This window comes from Rhineura floridana, chromosome 2 (assembly GCF_030035675.1).
Source record: "Rhineura floridana isolate rRhiFlo1 chromosome 2, rRhiFlo1.hap2, whole genome shotgun sequence".
In the NCBI taxonomy this organism is placed as follows: domain Eukaryota; kingdom Metazoa; phylum Chordata; class Lepidosauria; order Squamata; family Rhineuridae; genus Rhineura; species Rhineura floridana.
Genome location: NC_084481.1, coordinates 11,521,441 through 11,538,996, shown reverse-complemented (window position 1 = coordinate 11,538,996; position 17,556 = coordinate 11,521,441).

Genomic DNA, 17,556 nt, shown 5'->3' with positions numbered 1-17,556 from the left:
TCTGAATTTTAAAGCCCTGGGCAGTTTGGAACCAGGTTATATGAGACCATCTGTACCCACATGAAACTCTCTGTACCTAGATATCTTGCTTAAATGCCCACTGGTAAAGGTTGGTGGGCATGCCTCAGACATCCTTTTCAGTGGTGAGTTCCTTCAGAGTTTTGGCAGGCCTCATCCCTGTTAATGTTTAAGAGGGCCTTGAAAACTTATTTTTTCTTGATGACCTTTGGAAGTTAATGTGTATTTATGTTTTACGCTAGGCCTTGGCTTTTTTAATGGTTTTATTGTTGGCTCAATGACTACTCTAAAAATAAAACCAATAGCCAAAATAAATATTTTATTATTACTTACTATAATATTGTTGTGATTTTAAATATTGTTGTAAGCTGCTTTGAGGAGAAGCTTTCTTGAAAGGTGGGGTTTTAATTTATGATTAATTGTACTCAGCTGTATGTAACCTGCCCTGGGACTGCACGGTGAAGGGCAGGCTATAAATGCCTATAAATAAATAAATTTAAAGGTTACACATCTACTCTAGGAAACAATAAAATGAGCAAATAGAAAGCTTTTAGTTTAAGGCACAGTAGTCTTTAAAACCCTTAAGAGTATTTTGCTTGTCCACACTACACAGGCTGATGCATCATTTGTGTTTTATTAACCCAAATCAACATAATTTAGTTCTTCAAAAAGAGAGCCAGACATAAAAATTCAACGTATTACTAACAATGTTATATGGATCCTCCATAAAAGCTGAGTGAACAAAAAAAGCAAGTACTAAGGAAGGAACTCCTATGTGCCTAAGAGAAACAACATCCTATAAGCCAAGGGTGGCCAACTTGTAGTCTTCCTGCTCTCCTCCACACGGCCAATCAATCATCAGGGATGATGGATGCAATCTAGCAACATCTGAGCCACAGATTTCCTGCTCTTGCTATAAGCCTTCCTTGCAGCTCCTCACTGTAGGTCATATTATATGTGAAATATAATATGAATATATGGCAAGGAGATGTAAATCCAAACCCACACTCCTACAATGCTTTCCCTGACAATCACCTCAACTCTGCCTGCTTTGCCCTTGGAGAGCCTTCTATTAATAACTAAAATTAATCAGTGTTAACTCAAATAGAATTTAAATTCTACTGGCTGCTGTGGCATTGTGCAAATAATTCCATGTGAACTGTATTGCATTTCTTCAGCTGTTAATGCTGTAGGAGCTTGTTGGTGGGAATACGCCTTACTATAGCTAGGGAGGAAAAAAAATCACTGGAGTTTCAACAGCTTTCTAAAATAGGTTATGAATGGACATGTTTACTTGCATGTGCACACGTGCGCACACACATACACGCAGAGAGTTATTTCAGGCCTTTACCCTGACTCAGACATGCTTGTTCACACGACGCCATCGAGGTTCTCAGTTCATCACAAGCCTTTCCCACCTTCTCTCCCAGGCCAATGTGAAGGACAGAATTCTAACTATCTCAGCATACTCAAGATGAACCTTCTCCAACCTGGTGCCCTCTAGATGTTTTGGACTACAACTTCCATCAGCATGATTGTGCTGGAGTGTGGAAGCAGTAGCATCCTTCTGGTGGCGGCAGCACTGCACTCATTGGGATGGGGCTGAGGCTGGACAATGCAGCAGTGGTCAGATTGGGGGAAATCATAGAACCATAGAATTGGAAGGGGTCTGTAAGGCCATTGAGTCCAACCTTCTGCTCAATGCAGGAATCCAGGTTGGTGATGGCACCCCACAGGTATGTGTGTACCTGCAGGGTTGGCATTTCCTCAGATCTCCCACAGCCCCACTAGGGCCACCTTTCCCTGTTCTAGCCAACACCCAAGGAGTGCAGCAGTGCCACCTCCGGAAGGACACCAGTGCTTGCACCCTGCGGCACAGCTACGTTGGCTGTGGGGCTGATGGGAGTTGTAGTCCAAAACATCTGGAGGGCATCAGGTTGGAGAAGGCTATGCTAGATAATGGCGGAGGGGTCCCAACTGGCTGGGCCTTTTTACCTTGCTTTCAACTCACTTCACTGTGCTGAAGCTGTGCATAAACAAACCTGAGAGACTTTGGCAAGGGTGTTGTTATACATATACCCTAAGAAATCCTGTGAGAGCTATGGGCAAAAAGAACTATTATCTGTTATACTGTGTTTCATGAGCCATAGAATGTCACCCGCTGAGCTGTTAGTTGTCATTACTACAAAACGGCAAAATGCTCTACCCTGAATTCAGAAAACCTATTATAGAAGAGAAATTGAAATGGACATAGTTTCCACTCCGCTGCTGCAAGAGAAAATGTAAGATATTTCCTCAGAATGGTCTGCCTTGTGCAGAACTTCACATCAAGAGGCTTTGAGGCAAAATAGGGTCTACTGGTGAGACAACAAAGTGTATGTATGTATGGCACTGTACTATTATGCTGCAACCCTCCAGTGGATAATTATTGGCTGTTAATATGTATGAAGGTTCAATCTGAAATATAACAATAGTATGAGCAGGTCCTGCTCTCATTATGTTACTGGGATTTTTGGACTCCAGGAGGAAGCTTTGCCCATGTGACTCGTGCCTCATTCATAGCTGTGAAACACAACAAAGTCCAGTTCAGCACTGCTGCCAAATTTTTTAGCTGTTTTGTTTTCTTTTTTTTAGAGAGCCGGTGTGGTGTAGTGGTTAAGGTGTTGGGCTACGACCTGAGAGAACAGGGTTCGAATCCCCACACAGCCATGAAACTCACTGGGTGACTTTGGGCCAGTCACTGCCCCTCAGCCTCAGAGGAAGGGAATCAGAGTCAGAATTGACTTGAAGGCAGGCCATTTCATTTCGTTTTCTTCTTTACTAGGGGAGCTTCTACAAAGTCCTGTATTTTTCAGTTAGTTTGTGAAGATGATGTTGAATTAGCAGTAGCCCCCACTGCTTCTCTGCTGCTGTCCCCAGCTGTACCAGAAATGCACCCCATATATGGAAGCATGCGTATTTAACAACACTGTCATATATGGCTGATCACAAAAGTCCAGTTTAAAATCAAACCAGAACTTAAGGCCAATTCACACAGTCCATGCTATACAAAATGATCTTTCATGTAGAGAATTAAAGTATTACTGGCTTAAAGAGCATAGTGTGTGATAACCCTGCACATATGTCAAACCTTGCATGCACATGCAGTGCATTCACTTTGGGAAACCATGGCCAATTGTGGCTTCCTAGTGCTTGTTTATGCACATACTTAGGATCATCAACCACAATGTGGTTAACATGTTAAATATTTTATTTAGCAAGTATTTGTTTAGACAATTGGTTGTAACAAAGCTTTACAAGTTTTAAAATATAGTAAACTAGGGACTTTACCCCTGTACACTTTGTGTGTCTACCCCCCTCCCCGAGACTCCCAAACACACACAGACTCCCAAAAGCACACACTCCCCCCACCCTCAGGCAACTCCCCAAACATCCCATCCACTCCCCAAAGGCCTCCCAGGCACTTGTTGCTGCCCAGTTTAGACGGCTTACCAGCCTCCCACCTGGCCAGGCTGCTGCCGCCACTGCCCTGCCTCAACTGCTTACCTACCTTCCACATTATTGTTGCTGCCACCCGCTCACCTGCCCCTCTGATGCCTGTTCACATGCTCACTCCTGCTGATTGGTTGCCTGCCCGCTCACCAACGCTGGTTCACCCGCTTGTTTACCCAATCACCCCCCTGCCATCCTTGCTTCGCTTGCTCACCCCTTGCCAACCCCCCTGTCCCTTCGCTATCCCACATGCACCCACAGTACCCACCCCAACCCGCTTTTCTCGGCTGTTGGTTTAGCTGTTTTTGTGGCTTACCACTCAGCCGCCACGCCCTGTCCCCAATGTCATATAGTTAGAATTCTCCTGAGCAGGAATTTAGCATTACTGCTGAAATAATGCACAACTAGCTCCTTAAAAGAATTTTGTGATGTGCACATTGCAACAAAAACCCCAAAAGCCACCTTTTCATTTATTGCCTATTTCTGTTTGCTAAGGGAAACTCAAATACTTTGATGGTTTGATATACGAACAATATGAGAAAGATGCAGTGCATTATAGTAGGCACACGAGTCTGTCGCTCCTCCTTGCCCTGGGATCAAGCAGCATGATAGGCGTGCTTCATTTTTTCTTATATGGGGATAAGTTAATAGGGATCGGGCTGTGCTTCTCCTAAATAGCTCCTCTAAATTCCAAACCCCTTCAGAGCTTCTTTCTGTTTATAGTGCTCATAGTATTTGAAGTGCTAAGTGCTTGGTAACATTGCCTCAAAGTAAAGCTGTGTTCCACTTATTTTTACCTGGCAGAAATGACATGAAAGTGGGAATTGAAAAAGTTAAAGTTAATTGAAGGAAGATCATTTTTAGTTAGTACCAAATAACCCGTAGAACCTTGAAAAAAGGGTTACAGACATTTGTTTTTTGCCACCTTAGGATATGGCAGACAGGATGCTAAAGAAAAGCACAGCCACAGAGCTCAGCTAGGCGCCTTCCTTGGCTCAGCACCCCAGGTGACTGCCCAGCTCACCCACCCTTAAGGCTGGCCTTGCTCACAGTGCCTATGTTTTAGCAGGATTTAGGCTCTCATCCATCCCACTACTGCATCCAGGCACTGGTTCAGCTGGTGCACGATGAAAAAAAGGAGGGAAAAACACCAAGATAAGAAAATAAAAAGGAAACATGCTCTGGTCTTCTGTAGCTCTGGAACATGTCTCCTTTTTCTTTTCCTCAGTTTGTGCTCTGATTTAATGGAGGAATAGAACTGGACGTCATCCGTGTACTTATGACACTGTTATTTATTTATTTATTTATTGAATTTATATCTCGCCCTTCCTCCCAGAGTGAGCAAGAGTCAAGAGAGTGAGCAGGGAGATGGTGAGCAAAACACATCTTGTCCACAGGCCTCAATCAAATGAGATTGAGACAAGAGCATTTAACACCTTGCCAGAGACTGCATTAACAGCAGCGCAGAATGCCTCACAGACTTATCAGAGCAGGCCTTTCATGGTTCCATTGCTCCACTAACAGGAGCAGGTGATACTAACTTTTCTACCACTTAGATTTAGAAAGATGAATGATGGTTGTGTGTTTCGCTACCTTTTTAACTGTTAATTAACAGTTCAGTGTTTATTGTGGCAACAATTGAGAAAACATGCCATATCAGGTATATTTGAAATCACAGACATGCATGCATTTTTCTATAATCAAGGATAGAACAATTAGTGAGTTAATTACCAGACAATATAATACTACTTTTTTGGCAGCCCTTCTAATAATGAAACATAGGCATACTATAAACAAGCAACAGACCTTAACAATGTTAATGTGCATCTGTTGTTGGGCAAGCCTTGAGTGCATCCTTTCTAACACAGAAAACTTTTAAGGCTACTTGGAACTGAGGGAGAAGTGGCAACAGCAGTAACATGCAACCTTTCATGCATCAGAAATGGTTACTCACTCTGAAAAGTGAAAATGAGCTAGCTTCTTTCGGCCACTCCCTAATGCTTCTTACATGTTGGGGACATGTCTTTCACCAAGGCAACCTGCCAAATGCACATAGGTTGTCATCCCTCTCAGATGGAATCCTCAGTTCCAGCTCAAAGGGACAGCTTATGCATGTTTGGCAGGCTACACCACTCCACACATATCCCCAACATGTAGACATTGTTGGGGTGGGGCTACCATGGGGCACAACAACAGGGGCAGGGCAAGAACATGCAGCTCTGCTGTCTTCTCCCTCTGCTCTGAATATTCAGCCTATGCCTGAATAGGGCTATTGTTAATGGAAGTTCAGCCCTCGGGGTCAAAGCATCTTGTGTTGGATGTTGGATCGGGCACAAGCAGATGCCCAGGATGCAGAACAGAATAGTGACAGGCTAGATCCCAGTTGAATCACTCAGCCAGACAAGACATAGGTTTTAAGAGTCACTTTTACTGACATTAGAGGTTTTTAGAATACAGTACAAGCTCTCTCTCTATACAAGCGCTTTTCTCCTTTCTCTTGCCCCCACACCAACTGGCCAGATCTGCCAAGTCTTATAGATAAGGCCAGCTGGTTGCCTTGGATACTTGTCCTTGAGATCTGCACGGACTCTGAGCGTCTTGGCCTTGTAACTCTGCCATGGAAAAAATACTCTCAGGAACCCTTTACTTGCCAACATTCCCCCACCTATTTTTTCCATAGCCTTCTTGCTTAGCATTTCACACATTATATCACATTTCAACAATACATTTCAGATTATGTTACAGATTCACATTTTCACTTCTTTTCATGTCATTTACATTTACATTTCTTGGTTTTATACTTCTGATACATTTCCTTTTATTTCAGTTTACATCACTTTCATTTGTAAGACAGTTACTCCATTGCAATCTCAGCATTATTGTCATTATGTTTCATTACTCTTCCTGATTTCCATCATCCCACTTTTTCCAGTCACTGACGTCTATATGTTTAATGGAATTTATTTTAAATCTAACAGGTGGAATACCTTTGGTTGTTCTCTCTGATCTGCGTGGTTGTATTTCTGCCTTAGTGTCTGTGTCTGTGTCAAGCGATTCCTCTGTTTCTCTCTCAGAGCTAGAACTTGATTCACTACTGCTGCCTGTTTCTTCTTGTTTTATTGGTACTGTATCTGCCTGTTCTTGTTCATTACTAACTTCAGTGTTTCCCAACTCCACATATGTTTTCTCTTCCCAATCCTGCTCTATTGCTTGCACGCTTCTGCTTAATACCACAGACCTTTGTTTTGGCATCCAAATTCTGTAATACGTGTTTTCAAATCCCAGCATGTACCCTTTGTCTGCTCTCCTTTGCAGCTTCCCTGTCCTTTTATTTTTGGGAACATGTACCCAGCATTCTGCTCCAAACCTAATCAAATGTTTTAATCTGGGTTTTCTGTCATACAATTTCTGATAAGGAGACATTCCAGTGGCCTTATGGAATATTCTGTTTTGAATGTAAGCTGAATACAGAACACACTCTCCCCAGAAACCTTGTGTTAAAGAGGAGTCACACAGCATTGATCTTATTGAGTCCTGAAGCAACCTGTTCCAGCGTTCAGCTAACCCATTCTGATGAGGACTATAAGGGGCTGTTAACTCCTGTTTTATTCCTCTTTTATCCAAGTATTCAGTAAAAGAGTGTCCTAAGAACTCTCCTCCTTGATCTGATCTTATTCTCTGTATTTTGACACCAAACTGCACTTCAATTTTTGTAATAAATCTTTTCAGTTTCTCTGCAGCTTCACTTTTAGCTTTTAGTAAATAAACAGTGCAGAATTTTGAAAAATCATCAACTATTGTCAGGAAATATCTTGCACCCCCCTGAGTAGGTTGAAATGGCCCCACTAAGTCCACGTGTATTAACTGATAAGGTGCATTTGTGCTGGGCATGGCTTCTTTGTTCTTTGCAGCCACAACTGCCCTAGTTTGTTTACACACGTGGTAGTCTACATATTTTTCACAGTTTCTCAATGTCACATCATTACTGTTCTCTGTTGTTTTCACCACATTTTCATATCCTATATGGCCTAGTTTTCTGTGCCATAAATGAACACAATTATTATGGGGTTTCTTATTAGCACACATGAGTACATGATTTGTTTGTTTCACGTGTAAGAAGAACAATGAGTTCCTCACTATTCCTTTCATGAATATTTTTTCTCCTCTCATTACATGCACTGAACCCCTTTTGAGCATTACTGTGAACCCCATTTCATTGAGTTTCGACACAGCCATAATGTTACATTCGATATCAGGAACAAACAGCACATCTGTCATAATGGTATTGAAACCTGCTAATTTCACTGTACCCCTACTTTTGATGTTTCTTAGATCCATCAGCCATTATTACATGATCCTCTACGTCACAAAATGTATGAAACATAGATTTATCTTTGATTATACTATTTGTTGCCCCACTGTCAATTGCCCATAAATCTTTACAGTTATTTCCCTGCTCATTGTTAATACATTGCTTATTCTTACTAGCATAGATCACCTGTACACATGGTTTTCTTCCTCTTTCTCTTCTTCTTGCTTCACAATTCCTTTGAAGCTGTTGCCTGGAACCACAAAAATAACACGCCTTTTGTCCATACAGTCTCTCTTGTGCAGCTTTGTTGTTCTGTTTTTCCACGTTGTGTTTAGACTCAGTCCTTTCTTGCTTTGCCATTTCTTGCCTTCTTTGAAATTCTTGTAAAAGTTTTCCTTCAATATAATCCATATTGAGATTAGCATCGTCCATTGCTTCCAAAGAGCTCACCAGACTATCATAACTTGAATCTAGTGAAGATAATGTGATATACACTTTTTGTGTTTGAGAATGTTCAATTTCACGTTCTGACAACTCAGTAAACAGTCTGTTTATTTCCAACAAATGCTCTGACATGGTTGTATCTCCAGATAAGCGCATCTGATACAATTTTCTGGCAAGATATATTTTAGAACTAGCAGTCTTTTTCACATGAATATTTTTCAAAGTTTCCCAGGTTTCCTTTGCTGTTACTGTGTCACGTACGTGCAGTAGTTGAGAATCATCAATAGCAAGAACAATTAACGCCTTTGCCCTCTCATCCAGCCTTCTCCAATCTGGAATTGGCACTACGGCGGGTGGGTCTTCTGCGATAGCTTTCCACAGGTCTTCTTTCACTAGAAAAACCTGCATTCTCTGTTTCCAAGTGCCATAATTTTTCCCTGTCAGCCTTTCCAAGGGAATCCCGGCCGATAACGTAACTGACATACTTTCACTTTTCACAGTTCACCGCCTTTGTAATTAGAGCTTCTCACCTCTGTACTTCAGTCCCACGGCTCTCTCACAGCTTTCAGCTCAGCTTTCGGTTTCTCCGTCTCTCTGCTGTTTTACTCGCTGGTCTGCAGTTCTGGCTTTTCTCTGCCGCTTTTCTGCAATCCTCAGCACCAGGTAACCATCAGCACCAGGTAACCATCCTCTGCTACCACTTGTTGGATGTTGGATCGGGCACAAGCAGATGCCCAGGATGCAGAACAGAATAGTGACAGGCTAGATCCCAGTTGAATCACTCAGCCAGACAAGACATAGGTTTTAAGAGTCACTTTTACTGACATTAGAGGTTTTTAGAATACAGTACAAGCTCTCTCTCTATACAAGCGCTTTTCTCCTTTCTCTTGCCCCCACACCAACTGGCCAGATCTGCCAAGTCTTATAGATAAGGCCAGCTGGTTGCCTTGGATACTTGTCCTTGAGATCTGCACGGACTCTGAGCGTCTTGGCCTTGTAACTCTGCCATGGAAAAAATACTCTCAGGAACCCTTTACTTGCCAACATCTTGCATCAGCTGGGCTCATTATGGGTAGAGAAAGACAACTAACCAATAATATTTTCAAATGTTCTTGTCATCACTAAAACAACCCCTCAAGATGGGTCAGTATGACTAACTCCATATTGCAAATATGGAGGTTATATTGAGATAAATGGCTTGGCTAAAGCGACATTGAAAGTTCACAGCAGGTGTGAGATTTGCACTAGGAATGCCTTGAATCATAGTTCATCTTAGTTACTATACTGCACCAACTATATGGTGGCAACCTTTAAATGAATCATGATGTGATTGTAGCCCCCGGGCATGGGAAGCCCATCATTACTAACTCTCGAGTATCTCTTTAGAAATCTAAAGAAGAATGATAACGCCACACACTTGCCACATGCTTGGAGGTAATAGATGCCTGCCTCTTTGGGTGAAAACCTGTGTAATGTTTTCTGGAGCAAGGAGTCTACTTTGAAGCACCTTCAAATGTACCTGATGCCTCTTCCTCCTAGGTTCTAAGAAATGGCTTTTCGAGTTTCAAGCTGACCCCTGTGTCCCAATCCATGGAGCTGTTTTATACTTAATTCCCCTTCCCCCACACCTCTAAAAATATTTAACAATGCAGTGAATGAATGAATGGATAGGTGGATATGTGCATGAACATTAATTTTTTTTAAAAAGCTGACACCCCATCTGAAGCCCCCCTGAAACACTGGGGGTGGGGAAGACTGGTAGATGAACCATTGTTTGAGTCAATGGTATGCACATCTGAAATTCCAGTGCTTGGGTGAAGCCAACAGGCTGTATACACCCTAGGCTCTGTCAGAGCTTGGAAAAGTTACTGTTTTGAACTACAACTCCCATCAGCCCCAGCCACCATGGCCACTGGATTGGGCTGATGGGAGTTGTAGTTCAAAAAAGTAACTTTTCCAAGCTCTGGGCTCTGTATGCATGACCAGACCCTCTCCTTTTAGCAGAGTACCTGATATTGCCCAGAGACGTTGGCCTTTTTCAGTCATTAGGTGGATAGAAGCAGGCTCCAGTCCTGCCATCTGCATGTTGCTCAGTGTCCATAAATACAAGTGTATACATGGAATCCTACCTATGCACATATAGTGCATCACGTGTCTTTCAGTGTGCAGGGTTATTGGTTTCTTGTACACATGAAGAGCCCTAATGCCTGAAAAGAGTATGTATCAGTGCTATGCATATGAAACAAGTGCATAATAATAATTTTTTAAAAGTCAATTGAAAGGAACCTCAAGTTTAGTATGATCCCGTTATGTGCCATACTTTATTTTTTGCATTTGGAAATGGATTCTTGATTAGTACAAAATGCATGCAGATAAAATCAGTTATGTATGGCAATCATGAACTATGGCTTTTGTCAGTACAGTAAACATGAATAGCAGCCTGGTATAAATGAAGATTGTGTGTTTTGTGTGTGTATTTTGTACCTAAGAATAGGTTTTTGACCAGATTCTGCTGAATGACAGTCTGTTTTTTGTCTGATTATTGGGTAAAGCAGGATATTTAAGCCCCTCACAACTATTTATATTTATATATTGTATTTGTTTTCAGTTTTGTGATTGGAAAATTTAAAAGGGAAGTTGAATAAAACTCTTTCAAATAAATGTAAAGGTACTTTAATGTTTCATGGCTTCCCCCCAAATACTGCCCTTTTATGGACTATCACGGCTAACTTTGCTTTTTATATTGCCAGAGTTGTACACACTGGCTTTCACAAATTCTTTCCTCAAAGATAATTGAAAACGTAGCAGCAAACTGAAAACAAAGTGTTAATATGCCATCAGCTTTAATTTTTAAAAACAGCATCCCTGGCCAGTTAGAAGATGCTAAGCTTCAACTAGAAAGGATTTGGCAGGTTGAGTCTGTGCCAATATCAGAATAACACCAGAGTGCCATCTACTGAGGCTCTGATGTAAGCAACCCAAATTCCCATTTTCTCTACAAAGGCCTGCTTTTAATTTCCTCTCCCTGAAAGAAATGCTAAATAGAAAGCACAAAGGGATGGGAGACAGAAATTTTCACAGTCATAATGTCGTTGAAGAGAAAAACATTGCGCTGCAATCAGATTACAATGGACGACTCTATTAGCATTTTTATAGTGTTGAAACACCTGCTGCTAGATAATTAAGGAGCCCAAAGGGTATTAAAGAACATTGTGCAGATCCTTTCCCCAGTTTCAGAAACAATTGTTTTTCAGTTTAGTAAAACAATTCATGATGTTACCCAAAAGAATGCCTATCTGATATAATGGTTAAAATGTAGTACCTCTTTCAAATGGTTGAAATACTTCACCATTTCTTTCACCAGTGAAACAGTCATAGGGGACCAAATAAAATATAACAACATAAAACTGGCAGGAAACTTTGGATTCATAAACCCACGCTATGGCAGAAATACAGCCAGCAGATGATGTAGGGTTTAAAATAAAAAATAAGTAAAATGTAGCAAAAGAGGAAAGGTGGCAATATTTGGGGCATTTTAGTTTAGAAAATAAGAAAGGGGGCACACAATAGCAGCTGCTGAAGATTATGCATTGTTTGGATAAAGTGGATGGGGAAAAGTTTTTTCCCCTCTCATAATACATGAATTGGGGGCCATCCAGTAAAGGCAGAAGATTTAGGATAAAGGTTCAGAAAAGTGCAATAAAAATGATCAAAGGGGTGGAGCAATTCATCTACGAGGAAAGTTTTCAACAGTTCAACAGAGTGAGGCTGTGTGTGTTTGGTGGGAGGAGATTTCCCTGGGGCTCCTGACTTGAGATCAAGGCTGCTTCCTTCCCCTCTTCTGCCTTCCCAGGTACTACAGCTAAGGCTCATGCCTGGCAAGGGTGAGAACCAAAGGTCTCTTGTCCCATGGTTCTCAGCTGGAGTGGAAGGAGATGCTGAGAAGATGTGGATGGGGCAGGCCAACTGGCAGTATTTTACCAGTCAACTTTGGCTTGTAATTTCTAAGTGCCGTGAAAATAGTGTTGGCAGGGAAGTTCAGAGACTGAGCAGTATCAAAACTGTGACGGTATGTGAAAGAACGGCTGGGAATCTTTACTTCCCCAAAGGAGATGTGGGGAAGTCATTGAGAGAGGAGACCCAGGTGAGAGAGCTGGGAGGGAAGGATATCACAAGTAGGGTTGTCAGGCTCAGGGCCTGAGAATGATTCTGTATCTTCAAGAGAAGAGAAATTCAGCCAAGTGCAGGTTTTCTTGCAACACTGTAATGGGAAAAACCACAAGGTGAAATTCTCCCTTCCCCCTGCACAACTTTTAGAGACACAGAAGACCTCTTGGTTGCCAGGCCCGGCCTCCCAGAGGTCTTCTGTATCTTTAAAAGTTGTGCAGGGGGAAGGGAGAATTTCACCTTGTGGTTTTTCCCATTACAGTAGTGCAAGAAAACCTGCACTTGGCTGAATTTTCTCTTCTCTTAAAGATACAGAATCATTCTTGGGCCCTGAGCCTGGCAACCCTAATGTTGCCAGGTCAAAAACATCCCAAATCCTGAGATTTCAGCATCAGGCACAAGTGATGTCATGGGGCGGGTCCTAGTGATGTCACAGGGGTGGGCCCTAGTGACATCATTAAGCATGATATATTAAGCATCAACCACAGTTGCTTGGAGCATACCACTCAAACAAACAAAAAATCTCTGATTGGAAATTAAGATAGAAATGAGGGTGTTCCCAGGTCAATCTGAAGTGACGGGATCATTCCTTCTCATCTGTTTAGGGAGCCTGGGTAGGGAACATTTAATCTAGCCTACTTGCTTCTGGCAAGAAGGGTTTAAGTGCTCTCACTTCCCTTTGGGAGTAAGTCATGCACTTTAAATGCAAGTTGGATGTGCTTGAAATGTATTGGGTGGATCTCCTTAATAAACTTTGCCTGCATGTAAATCATTTTAATTAATTTTGGAGAATGGAAATCAGCTACAAAGTTTATTGGGTGACCATGTTTCAGCCTAATCTTTCCTTCAGGGTGAAAGCAACAGAGGGGGACCATGACTACCCCAAAGAAGAAGGGCACACTCAAAATGTAGAGGAAATGATAATGTACAACCATTATGTGAAATCAGATACAAATCAGAATATAGTATGAAGAAATATTTGTATAAGCATGACTGTGAAACATGTTTATAATTTACACAACCTGTAAAGATTTTTATAGTGCAATCCTATGCATGTTTACTTAGCAGCAAGCCCCAACCCAAATTTCAGAATCATGGTACTTTAAGCTGTTTTGCAACTGTTTTATACTTGGTTTTATGGTTATTGGATTTTAAATGGATTTATTTCTTGTTGTGAGCTGCCTTGGTTTCCAGTTGGCAGCCCTACCTCACAGGGTTGTTGGAAAGACTCCATATAGACACACACTGGAGATGTAAAAATACATATGCCCCATATAATAGTTTATTGTCAAGACCAGTTGGTCATTGCAGAGTATTTTTCAAAAAATACAAAATCAGTATTAGTTTCCTACAAAATAAAAGCAGTGACACTCAGGTAAGCCCTGCCTAATTGCTTTAAAAAATAGGATTGGAGGGGGAGAGAAAAATTTACAACACAAATACAATCCTTTGCTACATTCACTCAAAAGTCCGTTGATTTACAGCACAATCCTAACCATGTCTACTCAAAAGTAAGTCCTATTGAATTCTGTTATGTGGGATTAGCATTGCAGCTTTACTCCCAGAAAAGTGAGTATAGGATTCAAGCTTCATATTGGGAAGGTTTTCAAAACTGGCTATGAATTAAACAAATAAACAGCCCTCTTCAACAGCCCAGGAAAATTTAAACTGGTTCAACTCCTTATAATTAGAAAACTATAACACATTATAATGGCATCATAAGCTGCATGTATACATCATCATCAGTCATCATAATCTATATCCCACCCTGCCTCAGGGCAGCAAACAAAACACAAAAAACACTCTAAACATCATAAAAACAAACTTTAAAATATATTAAAACAAAACATCTTTAAAAAAACCTTTTTTTAAAAAAGCTTTAAAAACATATTAAAAAGGAATTCCAACATAGATGCAGACTGGGGTAAGATCTCTACTTAAAATGCTTGTTGAAAGAAGAAGGTCTTCAGTAGGCACCGAAAAGATAACAGAAATGGTGTGCCTGTCTAATATTTAAGGGGAGGGAATTCCAAAGGGTTGGTGCCACTACACTAAAGGTCCACTTCCTATGTTGTGTGGAACAGACCTGATAAGATAGTATCTACAGGAGGCCCTCTCCTGCAGAGTGTAGTGATTGACTGGGTATATAAGGGGTAAGATGATCTTTTGGGTATTCTGGTCCCAAACTACATAGGGCTTTGTACACCAAACCAGAACCTTGAACTTAGCCTGGTAGCTAATGGGCAGCTAGTGCAATTCTTTCAGCAGCAGCATGACATGTTGGTGATACTCTGCCCCAGTGACTAGTCACACTGCTGCATTTTGCACCAGCTGCAGCTTCCGGAGCAACCTCAAGGGCAGCCCCACCAAGAATGCATTACAGTAATCCAGCCTGGAGGTTACCAGTACATGGACAACAGTGGTCAGGCTAACAGGGTCCAGAAATGGCTGCAGCTGTCTTACCAGACAAAGCTAGTAAAAGGCACTCCTAGCCGCTGAGGTCACCTGGGCCTCTAGCAACAAAGGTGGATCCAGGAGCACCCCCAGACTACAAACCTGCTCTTTTAGTGGGAATACAACCCCATCCAAAGTAGGCAACTGACCAATTATCCGACCTCAGGAACCACCAACCCACAGTGCCTCCGTCTCACTAGGATTTTAAAATTTCTGTTCAAACATTATTTGAAAGATAAAAGGCTACCATCCAACACATTTATTTATTACATTTATATCCCATCTTTTTTTCATAGAAACCCAAGGCAGCTTACATATGGTTCCCATTCGGGCACTGACCAGACCTGACCCTGCTCAGCTTCAGCAGAGTGCTGGCCTCATGTGCCTTCAGACCATAGCCTGGGAACACATGCAAGTTGCTGAGCTTCTGTCCAACTTTCACATCCATACACAGAGATCAGAAATACATGGTGTGAATGATCCTGACTTTGGTGTTCAGTGATACATCTTTGCATTTGAGGACCTTTTCTAGTTCTCTCACAGCTGCCCTACCCAGTCCTAGCCTTCCTCTGATTTCTGATTTCTTGACTATTGTCTCCATTTTGGTTAATGACTGTGCTGAGGTATCGATAATCCTTGACAAGTTCAATGTCCTCATTGTCAACTGTAAAGTTACATAAATCTTCTGCTGTCATTACTTTTGTCTTTTTGACGTTCAGCTGTAGTCCTGCTTTTGTGCTTTCCTCTTTAACTTTCATCAGCATTCATTTCAAATCATTACTTGTTCCTGCTAAGAGTATAGTATCATCTGCATATCTTAAATTATTGATGTTTCTCCCTCCAATTTTCACACTTCCTTCTTCTTGGTCCAATCCTGCTTTCCGTATGATATGTTCTGCGTATAGATTAAATAAATAGGGTGATAAAATATACCTGTCTCACACCCTTTCCGATGGGGAACCAATCAGTTTCTCCATATTCTGTCCTTACAGTAGCCTCTTGTCCAGAGTATAGTTTGCGCATCAGGACAATCAGTTGCTGTGGCACCCCCATTTCTTTTAAAGCATTCCATAGTTTTTCATGATCTACACAGTCAAAGGCTTTGCTGTAGTCTATAAAGCACAGGGTGATTTTCTTCTGAAATTCCTTGCTCTGTTCCATTATCCAACGTATGTTTGTGATATGATCTCTGGTACCTCTTCCCTTTCTAAATCTAGCTTGGACGTCTGGCATTTCTCGCTCCATATATAGTAAGAACCTTTGTTGTAGAATCTTGAGCATTACTTTACTTGCATGGGATATTAAGGCAACAGTTCGGTAATTACTGCATTCTCTGGGATCCCCTTTCTTTGGAATTGGGATATATATTGAACGCTTCAAGTCTGTGGGCCATTGTTTAGTTTTCCATATTTCTTGACAAATTTTTGTCAAAATTTGGACAGATTCAGTCTCAGTAGCTTGTAGCAACTCTATTGATATGCCGTCTATTCCTGGTGATTTGTTTTTTCCAAGAATTTTAAGAGCAGCTTTCACCTCACATTCTAACATTTCTGGTTCTTCATCATATTATCTGGAGCCATTTCAATAGGGCTTCAGGCCTGGACATGGGACTGAAACAGCCTTGGTCGCCTTGGTAGATGATATGAGGAGGGCATGGGATAGAGGTGAATGCACCTTCCTTGTCCTCCTCGACCTCTTAGCGGCTTTTGATACTGTTGACCACGCTATCCTCTTGGACCGCCTGAGGAGGTTGGGTATGGGGGGCACTGTTTGGCAGTGGTTCCGTTCCTTCCTCTCCGGTAGGTACCAAGGAATAGCATTGGAGGAGGAGGTTTCGGATCCCTGGCCTCTCACTTGTGGGGTGCCACAGGGTTCCATCCTCTCCCCGTTGCTGTTTAACATCTATATAAAGCCGCTGGGGGCAATCATCAGGAGATTTGGGCTGCAGTGTCATCAATATGCAGATGACACGCAGCTTTATCTCTCATTTAGATCTTCACCTAGGTTGGCTGTTGAAACCATGTCCAAATGTCTGGAGGCGGTGAGTGGCTGGATGGGAAGGAATAGGCTGAAGCTGAACCCGGACAAGACCGAGGTACTGTTTGTGGGTGACAAGGGAAGGTTGGGGGATGTGGACCTTGTGCTTAATGGGGTACGATTGCCCCTGAAAGAACAGGTCCGCAGCCTGGGGGTCATTCTTGACTCCCAGCTGTCCATGGAGCCTCAAATCTCGGCTGTAAGCCAGACGGCGCTGTATCAACTCCATCTGATACGGCGGCTGCGCCCCTACCTCCCCAATCATCTGCTCCCACCAGTAGTGCATGCCCTGGTCACCTCTCGCCTAGACTACTGTAATGCGCTCTACGTGGGGTTACCCTTGAAAACGGTCCAGAAGTTGCAGCTGGTACAGAATGCGGCGGCTCGTCTGATTAAAGGTAGCCGCCGACAAGATCACATCACTCCTGTATTGAAGGAGTTGCACTGGCTACCGGTTGCTTACCGAACCCATTTCAAGGTGTTGGCTTTGACCTTTAAAACCCTATACGGTTTTGGACCAATCTATCTGAAGAAGCGCCTCCAACATCGTCAGGGATGCCGCTCAACAAGATCAGCCTCAGAAGACCTTCTCTCGATCCCACCGGTTAAAATAGCCAGACTGGTGAGGACCA